This window comes from Palaemon carinicauda, chromosome 42 (genome assembly GCF_036898095.1).
Source record: "Palaemon carinicauda isolate YSFRI2023 chromosome 42, ASM3689809v2, whole genome shotgun sequence".
Classification (NCBI taxonomy): domain Eukaryota; kingdom Metazoa; phylum Arthropoda; class Malacostraca; order Decapoda; family Palaemonidae; genus Palaemon; species Palaemon carinicauda.
The window spans coordinates 11,247,251-11,270,510 of NC_090766.1; positions in this window are offsets into that span (position 1 = coordinate 11,247,251).

The following is a 23,260-nucleotide window of genomic DNA, read 5'->3' on the forward strand; positions in this document are numbered from 1 at the left end:
GCTGGGAGGAGCAGAGAGAGGAAAAGACAACTTTTGTTTCATTTTGATATGGGATACTCCCTCCCCCACACAAAAAAAAATTTGGGGAAGACCCTTAGTAAATAGATGTTCTCTATAAGGGTGAGAAAATGCAAAAGCCGCCGTTATCTCGAAAAAAAAAAATAGAAAAATAAAACGCTTACAAAACCAGCATGCAATGTCAGACATCTTGTAACCAGTCAGCGTCCAATAAACGTTTACAATACAAACATAAATCTATTTATATCTTACTATTAATCGGAGAAGATAAATTCAAAAATTAAACCCAAACCATTTTCCCTTTCCACAAAATTTCCTGTCACAAACAAATCGAATAATAAACCCAACCTCCCAATCCGCTACTCAACCAAAGCCCAGATAATTAAAATATTAAAAATATAACAACCTGGCGTCTCAAGACGCTACCAAAATCCCCCCAATTAACTCGAAGCTGGACATCAAACACCTCACCGCCACTTCTTCTCTCTCTCTCTCTCTCTCTCTCTCTCTCTCTCTCTCTCTCTCTCTCTCTCTCCCTTGATGGGACCCACTTAACTCTACTTGCAACCTCATCTCGCCCCGTGCAATCCATCCCCAAAGTAAACCCTGGAATATCAATCAACCACGGCGAATACAACCGTTCCTGTCGTCGCTCCATCAATTCAACGGCATATTATTAATTTCTCTCCTCGTACCCCTGGTCCTCCTTACACTCGTGTGCCCCCGGAAGGCATTTTGGGCCATCTCGTCCCACAACCCAGTAACAAGAAGTTACCCCCGTGTGTTGCATCTTACCCGAAGGCGGCATGCTCCATTGCCTTCTGAAAGTTTATTACCTCTCTCTCTCTCTCTCTCTCTCTCTCTCTCTCTCTCTCTCTCTCTCTCTCTCTCTCTCTCTCCACTATATATATGAATTTGCTTGTTTTTTTTAAGAACTCTGGTGTGACATTTGCCACCCTCTCTCTCTCTCTCTCTCTCTCTCTCTCTCTCTCTCTCTCTCTCTCTCTCTCTCTCTCTCTCTCATTAGCAACTTTTCCCAATCTCTCACTTTACAATTTCTCATTTTCATCACTTCTAGTTATATTGTATTTGCCATCATTTACTCGTAACTCATTATTATTATTATTATTATTATTATTATTATTATTATTATTATTATTATTATTATTATTATTATTATTATCATTATTATTAATTGCTAGGCAACAATCCCATTTGGAAAAACAGGATGGTATAAGTCCAGGGAAAATAGCCCAGTGAGGAAAAGAAACTTGAGGAAAAATAAAATATTTCAAGATGAGTAACATTAAATTAAAGAGAAGCATTAAATTACAGTACTTAATCCCCTACTTCTTTCCCACCTCTCCCATTCCTTCCCTCACTTCTTCCACCCCCTCACTCCTCACTTCCCCCCCTCCTCACTCCTATTCTAACCCCTCTAGACAATGCTAGCAAACAAACCCTTCTCTACCAAGCCTGAGGAAGAACATTCCTCACCACGAAGAGGCCCGTCACCGAATCAATTAACAATTCATCAGTTTCTTGATGAGCGATTAATCATAACATTTTTCTCTTTTCCCCTTTTTTTTCCTCCTAACTGAACAGAGGTAATCCTGATGGCTGCCACAGGAGTATAGCTTCGGGAAACGAATCGATCCATCACTGGCCACAGCTGACGAAGGGTGAAGGTTTGAAGAAGGAAGGTTTCCCTAACACAGAGATGTAGGCTCCCCCCGGCTCTCTTCGCTTCATTAGCGAAGATGCGAATGATTAATCGCCGGTCACTCATTCCTGGGTTTTGAGGTCCTCGGGTTCTTAATGAAAGATGCTTTTGTAAACGAAAGAAAAAATAGAGATATTAGAAGGGCACTCGGTAGTATGCATACCTTGGCTCTTAACTACATTACGTACTTGTACTTCGATTTATTTTCTTCAAACTCTAATGGATTTGTCCTTGGGTTATAGCACACCTGTCCACCAAGTTCCGTTGAAATTGGTTCTGTAGTTTTTGCATAATATTCACAAATAATTAATAAAACTAACCAAATATTTGCTATATACTTAGCCTGACGATTATTTTCAAAGTACTGCTGCGTACTTGTACTTCGAGGTACTTAATCCAAAATGCTACAGATTAATTCTTGGGTAATACCGAACATGACAACCAAGTTTAGTCAAAATCAGTACAGTAGTTTTTGTGTAAAGTTGTTCGCAAACAAACAAACAAACATAGGTGAATACATACTCTTCGCAAAATCTTGGATTCTGGCGAAGGCGATTAAAATAGAAAAATAAATACCTTTTGATATTTATAAAACACTGCGTATTGGTACTTTGATTTACTTTATCAAAAAATAGTACAGATTCATCCATGGTTCATACCCAACATGACAACCAAATTTGGTCAAAATCGGTTCAGTAGTTTTTGTGTAAAGTTGCACACAAAGAAACAAACAAACACACTAGGGTGAATACATAACCTTCGAAGGCAGTTAATGAAAAAAAAATATCTTTTCAGATTTACAAAACACCTGGAAGGAAACGAGCTCAATAAACAAGAAAGCGTAGGTCTTGAAAACCTTCCGACGCGACCTTTGAAAGTGAACAAGGCACTTGAGAACGTGGCATTTAATTATATTTAGAATGCAGTCTTTGAAAATTAGTGATGCTCTGGGAAAGCGGTCTTTTCATCTTTAGGAATGCAACTTTTTTTTTTAATTTATCTTTTTTTCGCTCATAAATGACAGAGGCACAGGGCAGTGACATTGCCCTATCAAGCAGGACAATGCCCTAGAGACTGACCATATATACATATGATCTGTTAAGAATGCAACTATTTTTAGAGGGGTGGGGGGTGGGGGGTTCGCTCATGAATGACAGAGCTAAGGGCAGTGACATTACCCTATCAAGCAGGACAATACCCTAGAGACTGTCCATATATACATATGATCTGTTAAGAATGCAACTATTTTTTGTTTTCGTTTATTTTTTTTCTCATGAATGACAGAGGCAAGGGACAGTGACATTGCCCTATCAAGCAGGACAATGCACTAGAGACTGACCATATATACATATGATCTGCTAAGAATGCAAGAATTTTTTGTTGGGGGGGTGGGGGGGTGGGGGGGAGGGGGTTCGCTCATGAATGACAGAGGCAAAGGGCAGTGACTTTACCCTATAAAGAAGGACAATGTCCTAGAGACTGACCATTTATACATAATTATGATCTGTTGAGAATGCAACTATTATTTTTCCGCTCATGAATGGCAGACGCAAGGGACAGTGACATTGCCCTATCAAGTAATGCCCTAGAGACTGACCAAATATTATGATCAGCGCCCAAGCTCCTCTACACCCAAGCTAGGACCAAGGAGGACCAGGCAATGGCTGCTGATGACTCAACAGATAGATCTATAAGCTCCCCCAAACCACCGATCCTTAGCTCACAAGAATGGTGAGGTTGCAGATAGGAAAGAAACTAAAGAGTTTGAGCGGGACTCGAACCCCAGTCTGGCGTTCACCAGTCAGGGACGTTATAACATCGGCCACCATTAATTAATCCTGGCTTTATCAAAGCACAGGATTTTGTATTTAATCAATTCGTTTTTCTTTCAATAAGCAAAAAAAAAGCTTCAACTGTCTGATGATATTTAAATTATTCCAAAAGAGGTTTGTAAAAGACTGATGATTTTGATATAGTAATGCAATTTTACAATCCTCATTGGAGCTTAGCAATGTAAGCAAGTTTAACGTAAATCAGAAACTAAGAAATGAATTAGATTATAACTACATAAACGACTTTATATAGACATTAAAGTAGATACAATGAGTTTTAGAATGCAAAAAAAAAAAAAAAAATTAAGATACTTTGAAAAATGAAAAAGTAATCAACGTTTGAATACTAGCAGTTTTCAAACTTGATTTCCCGCATATTAATTTCTTTTATTAACAAAACTCAAAGTACAACAATGAACTGGTTAAAATGGCGTGTATAAATTGAAACATGTAACCTAAAATAACATTAAATAAATTTGTAATAAACAAACAGGTTAAATATAACGATACCCTCCATTCAAGACTGAACTTTTAAGCTCTCCTCTCGCCGAACTATGCCGAGTTACTTTGGAGAAACCAGCTGCTAGCTATTATGGAGAAACCAGCTGCTAGTTATCATGGATAAACCAGCTGCTGGTTACTTTGGAGAAACCAGCTGCTATTTAATTTGGAGAGACTAGCTGCTAATTATTTTAGAAAAACCATCTGTTAGTTATTATGGAGAAACCAGCTGCTGGTTACTTTGGAGAAACCATCTGTTACTTATTTTGGAGAGACCAGCTGCTAGTTATTTTGAAGAGACCAGCTGCTAGTTATTTTGGAGAAACCATCTGTTACTTATTTTGGAGAAACCAGCTGCTAGTTATTTTAGAGAAACCATCTGTTACTTATTTTGGAGAGACCAGCTGCTAGTTACTTTGGAGAGACTAGCTGCTAGTTATTTTAGAGAAACCATCTGTTAGTTATTTTGAAGAGACCAGCTTCTAGTTATTTTGGAGAGACTAGCTGCTAGTTATTTTAGAGAAACCATCTGTTAATTATTTTGGAGAGATCAGCTGCTAGTTAATTTGGAGAGACTAGCTGCTAATTATTTTAGAGAAACCATCTGTTATAGTTATTTTGGAGAGACCAACTGCTAGTTATTATGGAAAAAACCAGCTGCTAGTAATTATGGAGAAACCAGCAGCTAGTTATTATGGAGACATCAGCTGCTATTTGTTTTTAGAGAAAGCAGCTGCTAGCTAGGAATTTTGGAGAAACCAGCTGTTAGTTATTATGGAGATTGATTGATTGATTTAAAGTTTTCAGGCATCTTGACATCTAAGGTCATTGACGCCGCTCATATTATGGAGAAACCAGCTTCTAGATATCATGGATAAACCAGCTGCTAGTTGTTTTTTGAGAAACCAGCTGTTGACTAGTTATTTTAGGAAACCAGCTGTTTATTAGTTATTTTGGGAAACCAGCTGTTGACTAGTTATTTTGGAGAAACCAGCGGCTGGCTACTTATTTTGGAGAAACCAGCTGCTAGTTATTTAGGAGAGATCAGCTGCTAGCTGCTAGTTATTTAGGAGAGATCAGCTGCTAGCTGCTAGTTATTTTGGAGAGATCAGCTGTTAGCTGCTAGTTATTTTGGAGAGATCAGCTGCTAGCTGCTAGTTATTTTGGAGAGATCAGCTGCTAGCTGCTAGTTATTTTGGAGAAACCAGCTGTTGGCTAGTTATTTTGGAGAAACCAGCAGCTAGTTAATTTGAAGAAACTATCTGCTAGTTACTTTGGAGAAACCATCTGCAAGTTATTTTGGAGAAACCATCTGTTACTTATTTTGGAGAAACCAGCTGCTAGTTATTTTGAAGAAACCATCTGTTACTTATTTTGGAGACACCAGCTGCTAGTTATTTTGGAGAAACCAGCTGCTATTTACTTTGGAGAAACCAGCTGCTAGTTATTTTGGATAGACCAGCTGCTAGTTATTTTGTAGAAACCAGCTCCTAGTTACTTTGGAGAAACCATCTGTTACTTATTTTGGAGAGACCAGCTGCTAGTTATTTTGGAGAAACCAGCTGCTAGTTTTGGAGAAACCAGCTGCTAGTTATTTTGGAGAAACCAGCTGCTAGTTATTTTGTAGAAACCAGCTCCTAGTTACTTTGGAGAAACCATCTGTTACTTATTTTGGAGAGACCAGCTGCTAGTTATTTTGGAGAGACCAGCTGCTATTTACTTTGGAGAAACCAGCTGCTAGTTATTTTGGAGAAACCAGCTGCTAGTTATTTTGGATAGACCAGCTGCTAGTTATTTTGGAGAAACCAGCTGCTAGTTATGTTGGAGAAACCAGCTGCTGGTTTACACCTGGGTCAAGTGATATGATTTATTAGCTTTCTGAAAGCCATATATGGGCCTGTATCACATGTAAGCTTTGATCGTATTTCTAAAAGCGTAAGTTGTGGTGATGTGAAATCTTGAATTTCATTATTATCAGATTATTCAATTTATCGATTTTGAATATATATATATATATATATATATATATATATATATATATATATATATATATATACATTATATATATATATGTATATATACACATTATATATATACATATATATATACACATTATATATATACATTATATGTATATATATATACATTATATATATATATATATATATATATATATATATCAAATTTATTGTTTAAATAGAAAAATATAAATATTAAGCGTTTCTTATAAAAAGAAAAACTATAAAATATTAAGCAATCTTCTAAATAGAAAGATTTTAAATAAGTGTATATATCTTCTAAAGAGAAAAATATAAAACACCAAGTGTATTTTTTTCAAAAGAAAGATATGAAATATTAAACGTATCTTCTAAAAAGAAAAAGAAAAAGAAAAATCAGCTGTATTTCCTAAAAATATAGATATATAATATTAAGTGTATCTTCTAAATATAAAAATATAACAAATACATTTTCTAAAAAAAGAAAAATATGAATTATTAAGGGTATCTTCTAAATAAAAAATATAAGATATCAAGTATATATTCTAAAAATAAAAATATAAAATATTCAGTGTATTTTCTAAATAGTAAAATAAAAAATATCCCATACATCTTCTGAGTTCAGATGGTAGAGAGCTTACATAAAAGAATATTATTATTATTATTAAAATGAGATTAATCGTCCCCAAGGAGTCAAACTCGACTCGCACAGTTGGCCCTATAAAATTCGGGAAGAAAAAGAATTTATACTAAAGTTAATAAATGAATAGATAAATAGATAAATAAAAACATATAGTAAATATATTACATAAAAAACAGCTGACCCGATTAAATTCGGGAAGAAAAAGTATTTATACTAAAGTTAATATATAAATAAAGATTTATAGTAAATATATTAGATAAAAAACAGCTGACCCGATTAAATTCGGTAAGAAAAAGTATTTATACTAAAGTTAATAAATGAATAGATAAATAGATAAATAAAAACATATAGTAAATATATTACATAAAAAACAGCTGACCCGATTAAATTCGGGAAGAAAAAGTATTTATACTAAAGTTAATATATAAATAAAGATTTATAGTAAATATATTAGATAAAAAACAGCTGACCCGATTAAATTCGGGAAGAAAAAGTATTTATACTAAAGTTAATAAATAAATAAATAAATAAATAAAAGCATATAAATATATTAAATAAAAAACAGCGGAATCGATTAAATTCAGGAAGAAAAAGTATTTATACTTAATATATAAATAAAAATATATAGTATATATATTACATAAAAAACAGCTGAACCGATTAAATTAGGGAAGAAAAAATATTTAAACTAAAGTTAAAAAATAAATAAAAATATATAGTAAATATATTAGATAAAAAACAGCTGACTCCATTAAATTCGGGAAGAAATAGTATTTAAACTAAAGTTAATAAATAAATAAAAACATATAGTAAATATATTAAATAAAAAACAGCTGACCCGATTAAATTCGGGAAGAAAAAGTATTTATACTAAAATTAATAAATAAATAAATAAAGATATATAGTAAATATATTAGATAAAAACAGCTGACTCGATTAAATTCGGGAAGAAAAAATATTTATATCAAAGTTAATAAATAAATAAAAATATATAGTAAATATCTTAGATAAAAAATGAATAAATTGAGATAAAAATCCGTGATGAATAGAAATTTCAATCTTATCCAAAAAAAAAAACTCTCTTAAAATTTTCAATCTTAAAAACAGAGAATGAATAAACATACTGAAATATTTTTGGAATTTCTCTAATATGCAAATGCAGTCCTTTCTTAATGAGCCATATTATACGATTCATAATTATAATGGGGGTCATAGATGATGATTATGATAATTATAGTAATCAAGCTCCTATAAATGTTATAGATGTTGCAAGCACGAAGTGTGCATATTAATGCGTAATAAAAAAAGAACATAAGTCAATTGTGCATGACCTATTTGCTAAAACTACTTTCCCTTCTTTCTATAAAGACAATCCCATAGCGAAACATCTGAGTATATTACCTCCGCCAACAAAGTTGGAAGGAGGTTATGTTTTACTCCCTGTTTGTGTGCGTTTGTAAGTGTGTTTATGAACAGCTTCCTGGCCACAATTTTAATCGTAGAGTAATGAAACTTGCAGGGATTAACTGTTATGTAAAAAGCTGGAAATGATTAAATTTTGGAAGGTCAAGGTCACGGTCGAACAAAAGGTCGAGAAATAAGATGCCGCGGCGGAGGTCTGCGCTCTACTGAATGCCCCTCTAGGTTCTTGCTATCATTACTTCGATCTTCCTTCGTTTCTGTACTAATAATTCCCATAGAGAAACAATTGGTTTTATTTATTCTAACTTATTAATGTTAGATTCATTACTCAACTAAGCTTGCCATAAAAGAACCTCCCTACAAAAAAACTAAAGACATTATCAGTTTCTGAAAACCCATTAAAGGTCACACATGAATGGCAGAGGCAAGGAACAGTGACATTGCCCTAGAGGATGACCATATACACATAGTAGCGCCCAAGCCTCCTCTCCACCCAAGCTAAGACAAGGAGGGCCAGGCAATGGCAGCTGATGAATCAGCAGATAAGAACTATAGGCTCCCCCAAACCCCGCATCCTTACCTCACAAGGCTGATGAGGTTGAAGCGACCAAAGAAACCATCGAGTCTGATCTGGACGCAAACCCCAGTCTGGCGTTCACCAGTCAGGGATGTTACCACATCGGCCACGACAACTCTAAAACCCTCTGTTGCATTATTAATTCAGCGACTAGAGAATTGTGATGTTAAGAATAAGAATGAGTGATGCGACACCTGAGGATTACAAATTGTTACAGTATTGTCTTAATTGCAACTCTTAGATCTTGTGAGCGAATTCCCTCATTTAATTTTCACTTGAACTTAATTTCTTGATTAGTAGATTTTTACTTTTTTTATTTTCAACAACATGAAGCAATAGTTAATCTCACACACACATACATACAAATACAAATACACATACGCATACATATACACATACACACACACACACACACATATATATATATATATATATATATATATACACAGTATATATATATACATATATATGTATACACATATATTTCTAGCAGAATGTCTTTTAATTTTTAACAACATAAAGCAATAGTTAATCTTCCACACACACACACACACACACACACACATATATATATATATATATATATATATATATATATATGTAATAATCAGAATAGTAATATTACATGTTTAAAACAAATGACGTAATATGTCATGTTGGTTGGAAGAGCTAACCCTGGGATTTGCTGTAGTCATTCAAATTATAAACAGGATGTATAATGCAAACCTCGGCAAATTGACATTCTTTCTTAACGTCAACACATTGTCTCCTCGTGTGAAAGTTTGTGACGTCACCGGATGCAGGTGTCTTCCGATTCCGTCACGTGGCTAAATTAAAGCAAGCATACGATATCTGTGATATCGATAATTTATTCAGTTCATATCTAAACTTCACCAGAATTGGTCGTCTGGACCAACACAGCTTCCTCCAGTGATGGAGATGTTTAACTCTGTTGTTTTATAAAAATAAAACTTAAAAACCATTAAGATGTATTCAGTTAATCCATTTAAATACATCTGAAAACAACTCATACTCAAATGTGTGCTTAAGACAGTAGCACACCAATAAATGGTGGCAGCGATTAAACTCTAAGAATTAGAGAAATATCTTCAAGACTTCAAAATAAATAGCTGTAAAACCAGAGAAATATCTTCAAGACTTCAACATAAAAGCTGTAAAACCAGAGAAAGATCTTCAAGACTTCAAAATAAAAGCTGTAAAACCTGATAAAGATCTTCAAGAACTCAACATTATCTACAAGAATCTACAATTTTGATTAAGTCCAACGGAAAAGCTAACATCAACATATGTTAGTATACAACTTGAATCTTCAATCAACATCCTAGGAAACCCAAGGACTGGCGTTCAACAATTGCAAGACATATCCAGGAAGAACTACATTCAACAAGAAACTAGAACGAGACATCGCTAACAAAACATCAAGAGAGAGAGAGAGAGAGAGGACGTGTCGACTTCATATATAAGCTAAGTACAGACGTTTTTGTATTCATTTCAGTTTGGGCAGTGAAGTGTAGTTATCACAAGTCGTTAGTCAATTGTTACTGGGGTGAGTGAATTCCTAAACTTTGTTATAAGAAACTCCGAATTCTCATTTAGAATTTTTCTTTCTTTGTGCTAATTCCTTTTTCTTTCAGAAACTCTTGGGGGGAAATGTTTTGGGATTAGTAACATTGTTGGGGGAATTTTATTATACATATGCGTTTACGCAGTGGGCGTCTGTACTCATATAGATATTTTGATAGGATTGAAAGGGGTCAAAGAGATAGAAAAAAAAAAATACAGCAGTCATGGCTCCTCCTGTCAGCCCTACCCCTGGACCTAGTGGTGTAGGCCAGGCTAATCCTCCTCCAATTGTGACGCTTGTAAATGCCAGGTCAGCAATCCTTCCTTTTCAAGGTCGTGTCAACGGGTTCTTGCCACAAAATGTGGAGTCATGGATTTCATCCGTTGATGCCCATTTAAATGCCAAACAAATCGTAGATCCTTTTGTACAATTACAAGAAGCTAAAAGTTTTATAGATTTTTCTAAAGGGGATGCGAGTGCGTATTTAAGAGGTGTTTCATTTCAGGAAGCAGTTACTTGGGATGATTTCAAAGTTAGGTTACGCGCGATTTATGGGGGTGAGGAAGCTTTGGATGTAGTGTTAACGTTACGAAATACACTTAATCAAGCCACTATGAATCGGCTTAATGTTGTTGAGAGAGCAGCTCTCATAGCTGATAGGCTTAACGAATATCAGGACATTTTAGGTAATTCCACTTGGGTTACTAACGATAACATCTCCGTGAAAGATTTTTTACGATTAATGTATTTAACTTGCATGACACTTATGTTGCCTGAAGCTTTAGTGCGGTGCTTTGATAAGAAGTTAATGCCTGCAAGTACGGAATTGGATGTCTATAAACAGATAAAGAAACACATGTCCAAGTGTCCAGATCTCGATCCCGTGTTAACTCAAGTTTTTGCTAAGAATGAAACAAAACCACAAACAGTGAACGTAATTAACAGTCCAGTAGCGGGAGTGACGTGTTACAACTGCAAACGTCAAGGTCACATAAGCGCAGACTGTAGAACGAAATTTTGTTCAGTTCACAACACAGCATCACATTCTTATAGTCAATGTTACGCGCGTAAGACACAACAATGTCCTAGAAATACACAGTCAATTCCACAGTCAGTTCCATATGGAAATAAAAAGAAAAATCCTCATTTTAACAATAAGAAGAAACAACAAAATGTCAATGCAGTTCAGAGTCCGAAACAAACAAACACTTCTTCAAATATCGCTGAGCCTGGGCCGTCAAACCAGACCTCGCAAAGTCAGCCTAATTTTCAGAATGTGCAGAGCAAAGCAAATACCACATAGTTAACTCTAGAGGGGAAGAGAGTGATGTTGGGTCAAGGTCATTTATGTCAACATCAATAGTATTGAATAATCAATTTAATGTTTTATCAGATAATTGTGAGACAATAGATTTTCCTATGAAACACACGGCCGAATTAAGTAAAACAGTGCATGCTCCCGTAGATTTGCAACGAATTCATACAATAATAAGCCAAAATGAGTTACGGCCAACCTTATATGCTGTAAATTTAGAACACAAATCCTTTACGTTATTTTTTGACTCTGGTAGTCCACGTAATATTATGGATTTGAAGACGCATCATTTGTTGTTTTCGAACTTTCCGATTGAAAAATCAGGAATTAGACTTTCAGGTATAGGAAATAATGAATTAAACGTCATAGGCATAACTCATATTCAGTTCAGAGTCGGTAATCGCACGTTTGCCGATACATTTGTTGTTGTAAAAAACATTAATATGTATCCAGCTGTAATTATAGGATACCCATCTATGGGAAATCAAAACATTATCTTAGCTCCTGCCAAGCACGGCGTGTATATCAAAGGGAAATTCTATAAGTCTTCTAATACTTTAAGGTCAGTTTTGGATAAAAAGGAGACGACAAATGTAACCGTAACGTACGTTGAAGAACCAATAACTTGTCTCACTAATAAAGAAATAATATACGCGACCCAGCAGAATTCTCGTTCACCCGTAATATCATCTTGCACGCAATATATCGAACCAAACATACCTTCGAATTTAATAGTGCAAATAAAGAAAACACTACCGGGATCTGAAATATTAATCCTTTCCGATACTTTGAAAACCAACGGATTGTCTGTCACACAAGCTATTTATACAGTAGGCTCACATCAGCAATGTAATATCGAAGTCTGTAATCATTTAAATAACACTTTAGTAATTCACAAAAATCAACATATCTTGGATGTAGAAGTTTATAAACATCGTATTCTTACCGTTGCTGAAATCAATCACTCTCAATCAGTTGCGGATGAATCCCTTTTGCGATCTATTAAAAACAAAATCAGTAAGGACATTCAAGACGAAGAAATTCAGCAGAAAATTTTTGAACTTTTAACTAAATATACAGATGTCTTTTCCACTACGGATGGATCCTTAGGAAAAACAGATGTGATCGAGCATCAAATAAGGTTAAAAGACAAGCAGAAAATTATATATGTACCCTCGTACAGACTCCCTATGAAATTCCAGAATGAAATAAATGATGAAGTAGGTAAAATGTTAGAGGAAGGAGTCATTAGAAAATCAAATAGCCCTTATAATTTTCCTTTAATAGTTGTACCGAAAAAAGATCGAACATGGCGTATCTGCGTCGACTTTCGTCGTCTAAACGAGGAAACGATCCCTGATCGATTCCCAGTGCCATGTACGGACGATATTTTGTCTTTGTTAGGTCAAAATAAATATTTTACCAGTTTGGACTTACTTAAAGGCTTTCACCAGATATCATTAGAAGAAGATAGTATCCCATACACAGCCTTCAGCACAGCCAGGGGACATTATGAATTTTTGCGGATGCCTTTTGGTTTACGTTGTGCTCCTATAACATTTACAAGAATGATTAACATAGTGTTTGGAGACTTGTTAGGGGATATATTGCATGCCTATATGGATGATCTTGTAATCTTTTCCAACACCTTAGAAGAACATCTACGTAAGTTAGAACTAGTACTACAGAGATTAAGACAACATAACTTAAGGGTAAAGATTAGTAAGTGTGAATTTTTCAAAACAGAATTGATATATTTGGGTTTCATGGTGTCAAGCCAAGGTCTTAAAGTAGTCCATGATAAGGTGTCAGCTATACATAATTTTCCCATACCTACTAATGTCAAGGGAATACAGCAATTTCTGGGTTGTAGTGGATATTACAGGCGTTTTATACGCAACTATTCAATAATAGCCGCTCCTTTAACTGATCTTACGAAGAAGGGCATAGATTTCATATGGTCTGAGCAACATCAACAGGCGTTTAATACTTTGAAAGATGAACTGTGTAGTTCTCCTATCTTAAAATTTCCTGACTTCGGTAAGGAATTCTTCATTGCAACAGACGCCTCAGACTTAGGAGTAGGAGGGGTATTGCTTCAGCAATATGATAAACAGTTTTTCCCGATAGCTTTCTATTCTCGAAAATTGAGAACTTCCGAAAGTAAGTATGCAGTAATAGACAAGGAAGGACTAGCTATTGTTAATTCGCTAGTGCATTTTAAGTTCATAATTTACGGTTATCCCGTTAAGGTTCTTACTGACCATAAACCACTAACAGAGTTCTTTAAAGGCTTCAATCACAGCCCTAAACGAACTCGGTGGCATTTGATCATTCAAGAATCGGGTATTTACCTGGGAAAGCAAATATCATTGCGGATGCATTATCACGCAACCCCGTGTCATCTTGTACGGAGCCTTTAGCTGAATTAATAGATATATCAACATCCATGCCTATTGTAAAAACAATATCTGAACAAGAAGATTTAGGCTGGAGTGCTGAATTGTTACAGACTGAGCAAAGAAAAGATCAGAAAATAGAAACAATTATAAATGCTTTGAAAGGCAATCATAAAGAAAAGGAATATATAAAGTATAAGCAGCAGAATTATGTAATCAAAGATAATATTCTGTGTAGGACTGTGACAAGGAAAACCCGCAATACACCACATGTAACTAACGACCAGGTAGTAGTACCAAACTCACTTATTTCCACTGTCCTGAATTGGTTGCATTCAAATCCATTACATGGACACCCTGGGTTCTCATTAATGTCACAGAAAGCCAAATCATTGTTTTATTGGCATACAATGCTTACAGATATAAAAAGACACATAGCTAATTGTCGCACATGTCAGGAAAACAAAGGGCATACGAAAACACCTGTCAGCCTAGGAGCTTATCCTGTTCCCAATCAACCCTTTGAAAGAATACATTTAGATTTGTTAACAGGATTTTACGAGTCAGACAGAGGAAATAAGCACCTCTTAGTAATTATAGATGCTTTAACTCGATATACAGAACTAATAGCGCTTAAAACTAAAACTGCGATTGAATGCGCTAGGAAGTTTTACGAGTGTTACATTTGTAAACATGGAATTCCACACATGATAATCTCAGACTCGGGTGGTGAATTTAATAATCACTTTCTTACCTCATTGTGTAAATTCCTCAACATAAAGAAGATTAATACCATGATATATCACCCAGAGTCGAATGGGCTAGTGGAAAGAGCAAATAGGAAGATATTAAATATATTGAGGGTAACACTAGGGGGATCAGACCCCAACTGGGATATTGCAATACCGGCGGCACTGAGTACTCTGAATCATTCATATCATATATCAATTAAAATGTCACCGCATGAAGCATTGTATGGTACCCCAGTTAGAACACCTTTCCATGTATTAACGCCTACAACTAATCTATCAAATCCTTTAAAAGAATGTATAAATGCAAGTATAAGTCGATATGATATCCTTCGAAAGAATTTAGAAGAATCACAAATCATAATGAAAAGGAATCATGATAAAATAGCGAAACCAACTAAAACATATACCGTGGGTGATAACATCTATATTCAAATCAATGTCAGAAAAGGGCTCAACTATAAACTAACACCTAAGTTTGAAGGCCCATTTAACATTTTGGAAACATTAACGGCCAATAGGTTTAGAATTCAAAACGTAGCCCAACCCACGGATGAGAGAATAGTACCATTGTCTCACATAAGAAATTAAAAAGAAAAGAGAGGAAAAGAAGTGAGGAAAAATTTTATTTTGTGTGACTAAAAGTTTTCTTTTTAATACAGGAGTAATTATATATTTTTTCTCGTTACAGGTTTCCAAGATGAATTTTTTGTTGTTGGGAGTGATATTGTTCGCTCAGACATTTTTCTCGTATGGGATGAGTTCTAAGACTAAAAATATATATTTTAAATATGGCAATATAGTTGAAAGACAAGAAGACATTTTTATTACATCAACCAACGTAATTGTCGAAGTGCATATGCAAGCAATTTTTCTTCAAGAGAATGATGTCACTAGCTTAAGAACCGCCATTTCAAGGTTTTCTGCATCATTGGATGAGTTGCATAGAAGACATTTTCATTTGACTACTAAGAGTTTGCTTGGATCAACATTAAAAGTTGCAGAGATGCTATCTGATGACTTGAAAAATAAGACTGGCGAGACAGGATCTTTGGCTTATGACCTTTTGATGTGGACTGTAGGACACGAACATAAAGAAAAACGGAATCCGTTCATTTATGCTGCATTAAGCATCTTTGGGTCTGTTGCAAGTTTAGGTTTAGGAATTTCCAATCGTCTTAAAATTAGTAATCAAAATAAGAAAATTGAGTTCTTGACTCATAAAGATGAATTGATTATGTCAGAACTAAGGGATCAGTTAGCTTCAATCAATAAAATTATGGATTTGTTAAATAAACATTCAGATAATATCGTTCAAATTATGGAAGTACAGGATTTGTTGGCAACATTAACGTATTATGATTCAAAGATAGATCACATACATAACAGAATTGCACATTTCATTGAGAAATCCAAGGATTATGTAGAAGCTATCACGTTAGCAACTAAAGGTGTATTGTCGCCCCATTTGTTGCCTATACGTTACTTAAAATTAGTTCTGGAGAACGGAAGGGATAAACTAGGCTATGTTCCTTTGTTAGACGAACATAGGTTAGAATTTTATTACAGCCTAATTACAGTAAACGTAGATAATAACAAGATTAGGATTACAATTCCCTTTGATTCTTCTGATGCCTGGCAATCTTACAGGATATCACCATTTCCGACTTTCATGACGAATCACTCAAATCCAGTAATATCCAGTTTGACAGGACACGTATTGATTTCCCCAGACAAGGAAACATATACGGTCATTAAAGACTTAAATCAATTAACTCACTGTTCAGACGCAATGGATAGAAAAATATGTACAGCTGACTCATTTGAATTCCGTAAAAACTTAATGGATTCATGCGAGTTAGGTATAGTGCTAGACGGTGCTCTCTCCCATACAAGTGAAAATTGTCTGGATAAGCTTTATCCCTTTGACAATAAAGAATTCAATTGCAGACTAAATAATGGCTCGTGGATACGATACGACAAGGACGGCTTCAATGTATCATGCCCTGACGGATCCACATCCTTCACCCACATCTTCGTCGCAGCAGATGGTTGTATCGGGACTTCCCCGAATTCCATGGTGACTGGCCTACGGACAATCATCAGAGAACGAGCCTACTTCGCGAACTTCACGTGGACCTCTACAATGCCAGCACTTCCTCTCCCATACAACGGCCGTGTGGCAAAGCGGTTGATGAAACTTACCGAAAAGGACCACCTGTCACCGACTTATGAAGAAATTCTTCACCCCATAATACTGGCTAGTTTGTGTTTCACGGTGATGATATTTATCGCCGTGAACATCCTTGTTTGGCGTAGGTTACGGCACAGCAAGCAGCTACAAAGGAATGAGTTGCATAGCCCTGACAATACCCCCTATTTAATCCAGTTCAAAGCTGTATGAGTGGCCACCTCATTCGCTAAGGGAGTAATTTGTCGGGAAGATGTTTGTATGAAAAGCTGATTATTACGCTAGTAATATGTAATTAAAGAAATTCTCTACATTTGCATTGTTAAAAATACATTTAAAACAACATTTAAAAAATAAATAAAATAAAAAAGGATATAAATCATTTTTTTCTCTCGGCATCTAATAAAAGTATATAAGCCGGAATGTTAAAAAAAAGAAAAGAGAAAAAAAAAATATAATAAAATATATAACAGAATCTATGGGCATCTAATAAAATATATCAGCCCTATATATAAATATATATATATGTACGAAACCGTGGTACGTGTACGTACCAGGAATTCATGTTTGTGCACTAAAAATTGAGTATCTTGTTTCTGACAAAGGTAACAATTATTCTTTATCAAGTTACCGAATCATATGTAAGTCAGAATTTATTTTGTTTTTGTGTACCATGTAATCATTTGCTAGCAATGTACCATATATATGATCTTGGTTTTATCATGCATTTTTCTTTTTGCTTTGGTAATATCTTTTTTGTATGCATTATTGTTATTATTTTTTAATGTGCCTATTTGGACATTCGTCCTCAGTTGATTATGGCTAAAGTTAAACAAAGAATAATACGTATGTCCAGTCACACCTAATAACCATATTTCGGCTTGTTGTTAAATTTTTGTAAAAAAATTGAGATAGCTGGCCGAGCTTATGTAATAATCAGAATAGTAATATTACATGTTTAAAACAAATGACGTAATATGTCATGTTGGTTGGAAGAGCTAACCCTGGGATTTGCTGTAGTCATTCAAATTATAAACAGGATGTATAATGCAAACCTCGGCAAATTGACATTCTTTCTTAACGTCAACACATTGTCTCCTCGTGTGAAAGTTTGTGACGTCACCGGATGCAGGTGTCTTCCGATTCCGTCACGTGGCTAAATTAAAGCAAGCATACGATATCTGTGATATCGATAATTTATTCAGTTCATATCTAAACTTCACCAGAATTGGTCGTCTGGACCAACACAGCTTCCTCCAGTGATGGAGATGTTTAACTCTGTTGTTTTATAAAAATAAAACTTAAAAACCATTAAGATGTATTCAGTTAATCCATTTAAATACATCTGAAAACAACTCATACTCAAATGTGTGCTTAAGACAGTAGCACACCAATATATATATATATATATATATATATATATATATATATATATATATATATATATATATATATATATATATGCCCAACTCTCCCCGTACGTCGGGTATGAGGGAGAGGAGTAGCCATACCCTGGTAAAAAGGGGGGTGGGTGTCTGTCTGCATATCTAAATATTTAGCCGTCATTTTGACGGGTCGCGTACACTAGCGTTGTAGATATACTATAATTGGTAAAATGAGCAAAGTAACATCACTATCACAAATAATCTTTTGAGAAAATGACCAAGTCGAATTAAAAATGGTGAAATTGAACTGTGACATCAATAGTGAAAATGAAAGGTTATATGGAATTTAGTTATAACTAATGTTCTTAGAATATTTAATTATTTTCTGACTCCTTTCCTCACTGGGCTATTTTCCCTGTTAAAGCCCCTGGGCTTATAGCGTCCTGCTTTTCCAACTAGGGCTGTAGCTTAGCAAGTAATAATAATAATAATAATAATAATAATAATAATAATGTGTCATCTCACAACTCATCTATGACATAACTATGACTTATTACATAGATCATTATTCATGATTTATTCAAGCGTTTATAAATCCATATCCATATAAATATTTTGAACGATGTTTCCAATAATACCGGGAATTTTCATAAGTATTCCTAAAGTTATTTATAAATATCCAAGTAGTATTTCTAAATAAGAAAAATTTCAAATCAATAAAAAATAAGAATTATTTTAGCATATGGGATATGAAAACTAGACTACACCCGACTTTTATCGAATATTCCTAATTCAAAATGTAGGTAATTTAACAAAGCTCAATATAGCATACTCAATATCCCTTCTCTGAGTCCAGTTTAAAGACTTTAAAGGCTTCTCATGAATAGCAGGGACAAGGAGCAGTGACATTGCCCTATCGAGCAGGACAATGCCCGAGAGACTGATCAGCCCTCATGCCCCCTCTCCACCCAAGCTAGGACAAAGGAGGGCCAGGCAACGGCTGATGATGATGACTCAGCAGATAGATCTACAGGCTCCCCAAACCCCCATCCTTAGCTCACAAGGATGGTGAGGTTGCAGCGATCAAACAAACTAACGACTATGAGCGGGACTCGAACCCCAGCCTGGCGTTCACCAGTCAGGGATGTTACCACATCGGCCACCAGAACCCAGTTTTCACCTAATTTTACCAATGAGTTATTGCCTTTTTAAAAACTGAATATGTAACTAAGTTGAATACAAAACCATTGCAATTTTTGTTTACAATATTCCCATAAATGACACCAGATAAAATATTTCAAATATTTCAAAACTCTCACTTTCTCCATTCAAATTATTATTATTATTATTATTATTATTATTACTTGCTAAGCTACAACCCTAGTTGGAAAAGCAGGATGCTATAAGACCAGGGGCCCCAACAGGGAAAATAGCCCAGTGAGGAAAGGAAACAAGGAAAAATAAAATAATTTAGGAACCGTAACATAAAAATAAATATTTTATATATAAACTGTAAAAACTTTAACAAAACAAGTAGTAGAGAAATTAGATAGAATTGAGGGATTTTACCGACCGCGAAGGTGAAATCTTTGCCATTTTCAACTTACAATTCTTGACCGGTGAATAGCAAAAAAAAAAAAAAAAAAAAAAAAAAAAAAAAAAAAAAAAAATTCATAATACCCAAAATTTATTAACGACCGTGATCACCTGCTTTGATTCAATATGCAGCCAATGTGCAAATTCTTAATACGAAACCTCTGCCATTTCTTCCTCAAATTCATCGCAAGAGAAAATCGACCGCAGAAAATGTAAGAAAATATTTCGCAATCCACTTCCATGATTATAAGCAACATGGATTATAAGTCCTCCCAACCCTTCCCAGTAGCCACCCCCCCCCCTCCCCCCCCCCCATGAAGATACCACTGGCACTGTCCCCTGATACCAACCCCCTACACATCAAGACCACATTAGCCCCTCCCCCAGCCCTACACATCATCAAGGACAACCCCCCCCCACCCCATAAAGACCCCGAGAATGACAATACTGAAAAACCTATACTCAATTTTTTTTAATGAGGCGCATTTGCACTGACTCCCAGCCTTCTAGCTCGGAAACGTTTCCTGCTACCTGATTGGTTAGAATTATCTTGTCCAACCAATCAGCGATCAGGAAACGTTTCCGAGCTAAAAGGACATCCCAGCGAGTCGGTGCAAAATCTGTCTCGCTAAAAAGAATTGACTATAGTATTCCATGAACCATCCTAACGATGCATCGACTCGCAGGGGTGCCGTTTTAGCTCGGAAACGTTTCCTGCTATCTGATTGGTTAGAATTATCTTGTCCAACAAATCAGCGATCAGGAAACTTTTCTGAGCTAAAAAGGCACCCCTGCGAGTCGGTGCAAATCTGCCTCGTTAAAAATAACTGACTATAGTATTCCATGAACCACCTTCGATGCTCACTGGTAAGTATTTTGAGCTAGGGATTAATTATCCAGCTTATCCGGCTGGCACACTTCATAGACCGGATAAAATGTCCGATTTTACGACCGGCGTTATTCGGGTATACGATAATTTACCTAGAAATGTAACCGATGCTTTTACTTAGCTTCGGAATATAGGCATCTCTCTCTCTCTCTCTCTCTCTCTCTCTCTCTCTCTCTCTCTCTCTCTCTCTCTCTCTCTCTCTCTCTCTTTTCTTTTTTTTTGCAGAGATTTTTTTCTGTTTGTGGAGAGGAATTGATTATGTTCACTAGTACGTGTGTTCAATTGTGTTCATTTCCATTGCGTTGCATTAAATAGGTATCTTGCTTTGTGTAGTGTTATATTGCACTGCTTCATGAATTGCTTTGTATATAAATATACATACACGTATATTCATACATACATAAATGTTAGCTGTATATATAATGTAATTGTATATGTACATACTGTATATATATATGTATATATATATATATATATATATGTGTGTGTGTACGTATGTATGTATATATATATATATATATATATATATATGTATGTATGAATGTGTGTATATATATATATATATGTGTGTGTGTGTGTGTATATGTATATATAGGCTATGTGTATATACATGTATATATATATATATATATATATATATATATATATATATATATATATATATATATATATATATATTTATATATATTTATATATATATAGTGTGTGCGCGCGCGCGCGTATTAAGTAATCAAAAATAATAAAAAATAATAACCAAAGCACAACACGTAACTAGTATTTCAAATCATTTCTCAATTCTTTGCTCTATTCTCTCCATGAGAGAGAGAGAGAGAGAGAGAGAGAGAGAGAGAGAGAGAGAGAGAGAGAGAGAGAGAGAGAGAGAGAGAGAAACAAGTTACGCCATCCATCCTATTATTCAGCTAACACCCATAACCCGCTTCGCACATACGCCCTTATGGCACTGAACACCATTAGGTTGAAATTGCAGTCTAGTCATTTAAATAACTATGCCAACCAAACTTAATAATTATCTTTTATCTTATTCTAGAGGTTGGGCTTAAAATGAATAGAAGGAAGACGGAGATGATGAGGCCGGAAAATGCAATGGAAGATGAAATATCATTGGAAGGAGAAAGGATTAATGAGGTAGAATCATTTATGTATTTGGGAACTATGGTCTCCAACACAGGGTCATTAGAATTGAAGTTTTGTTAAAGATTGAAAAAGGCAAATCAGACATTGGATAGGTTAGGTAAAATTTTGAAATCAAATCGCCTGAAATTACATATAAAAATTAGATTATAAATCAGTTTAGTGAGATCGCCGTTACTCTATGGACATAAGTCATGGCATGACAATGAAACAATCTCTAATAGATTTAGAAAATTTGAGAACAAAGCTCTCAGAATACTGAGAGTTAAATGTCAGAAAAGGATTAGAAATAAAACCATAAGAGAGATTACTCGAGTGCCATACGTGGATGCGATCATGATGAGGGGTAGATGGAGATGGTTTGGACATGTTCTTCGCGCTCCCCAAGAGAGATTAGTTCACCAAACGTTTAACTGGGCTCCACAAGGCACTAGAAGAGTTGGAAGACCCAGGCCTACATGGCTGACGACTATGAAGCGTGAAGTTGGAGATGATGAATGGAGAAGTATTGATTTAAAAGCTCAAGATAGAGACGACTGGCGAAATCTAACCGAAGCCCTTTGCGTCAATTGGCGAAGGAGATGATGATGATGATGATGATGATGTTATACTAGTGTACGCAACCTGTCAAAAATGGCGGATAAATATTTATATGGATATGCACGCACACACACACACACGTACACGCGCGCGCCCACAGATTCAACTCTTCTAATCCCTTCCGCATATCCTACGTCTGGCAATGCCGTTGAGTGTGACCGGAAAGATGTATGCATATATATATATATATATATAATATATAGTATATATATATATATATATATATATATATATATATATATATATATGTATGTATGTATGTATGTATATATATATACAGAGAGAGAGAGAGAGAGAGAGAGAGAGAGAGAGAGAGAGAGAGAGAGAGAGAGAGAGAGAGAGAGGCTCCTCCTTAGCTCACAAGGATGGCGAGGTTGCAGCGACCAAATAAACTAACGAGTTTGAGCGGGACTCTAACTCCGGTCTGGCGTTCACCAGTCAGGGACATTACCGCATCGGCCCGCACAATTATATTATTGATAATAAAATAAGATGTTGGACAGCAAATGGAAGAAATGAAGCAGGAACAGAGGTAAAGGACAGTTGAAGGATATAAAGCTATTGTAGTTAATGAAAGCAACCGTATTTAAAGACCCAAGGATGAATGAATGAATGATTTGTAATTATCTGACATCAAAATATCAATGGTGATTGATGCCAATTGGAGTATACTTTATAAGCAATGA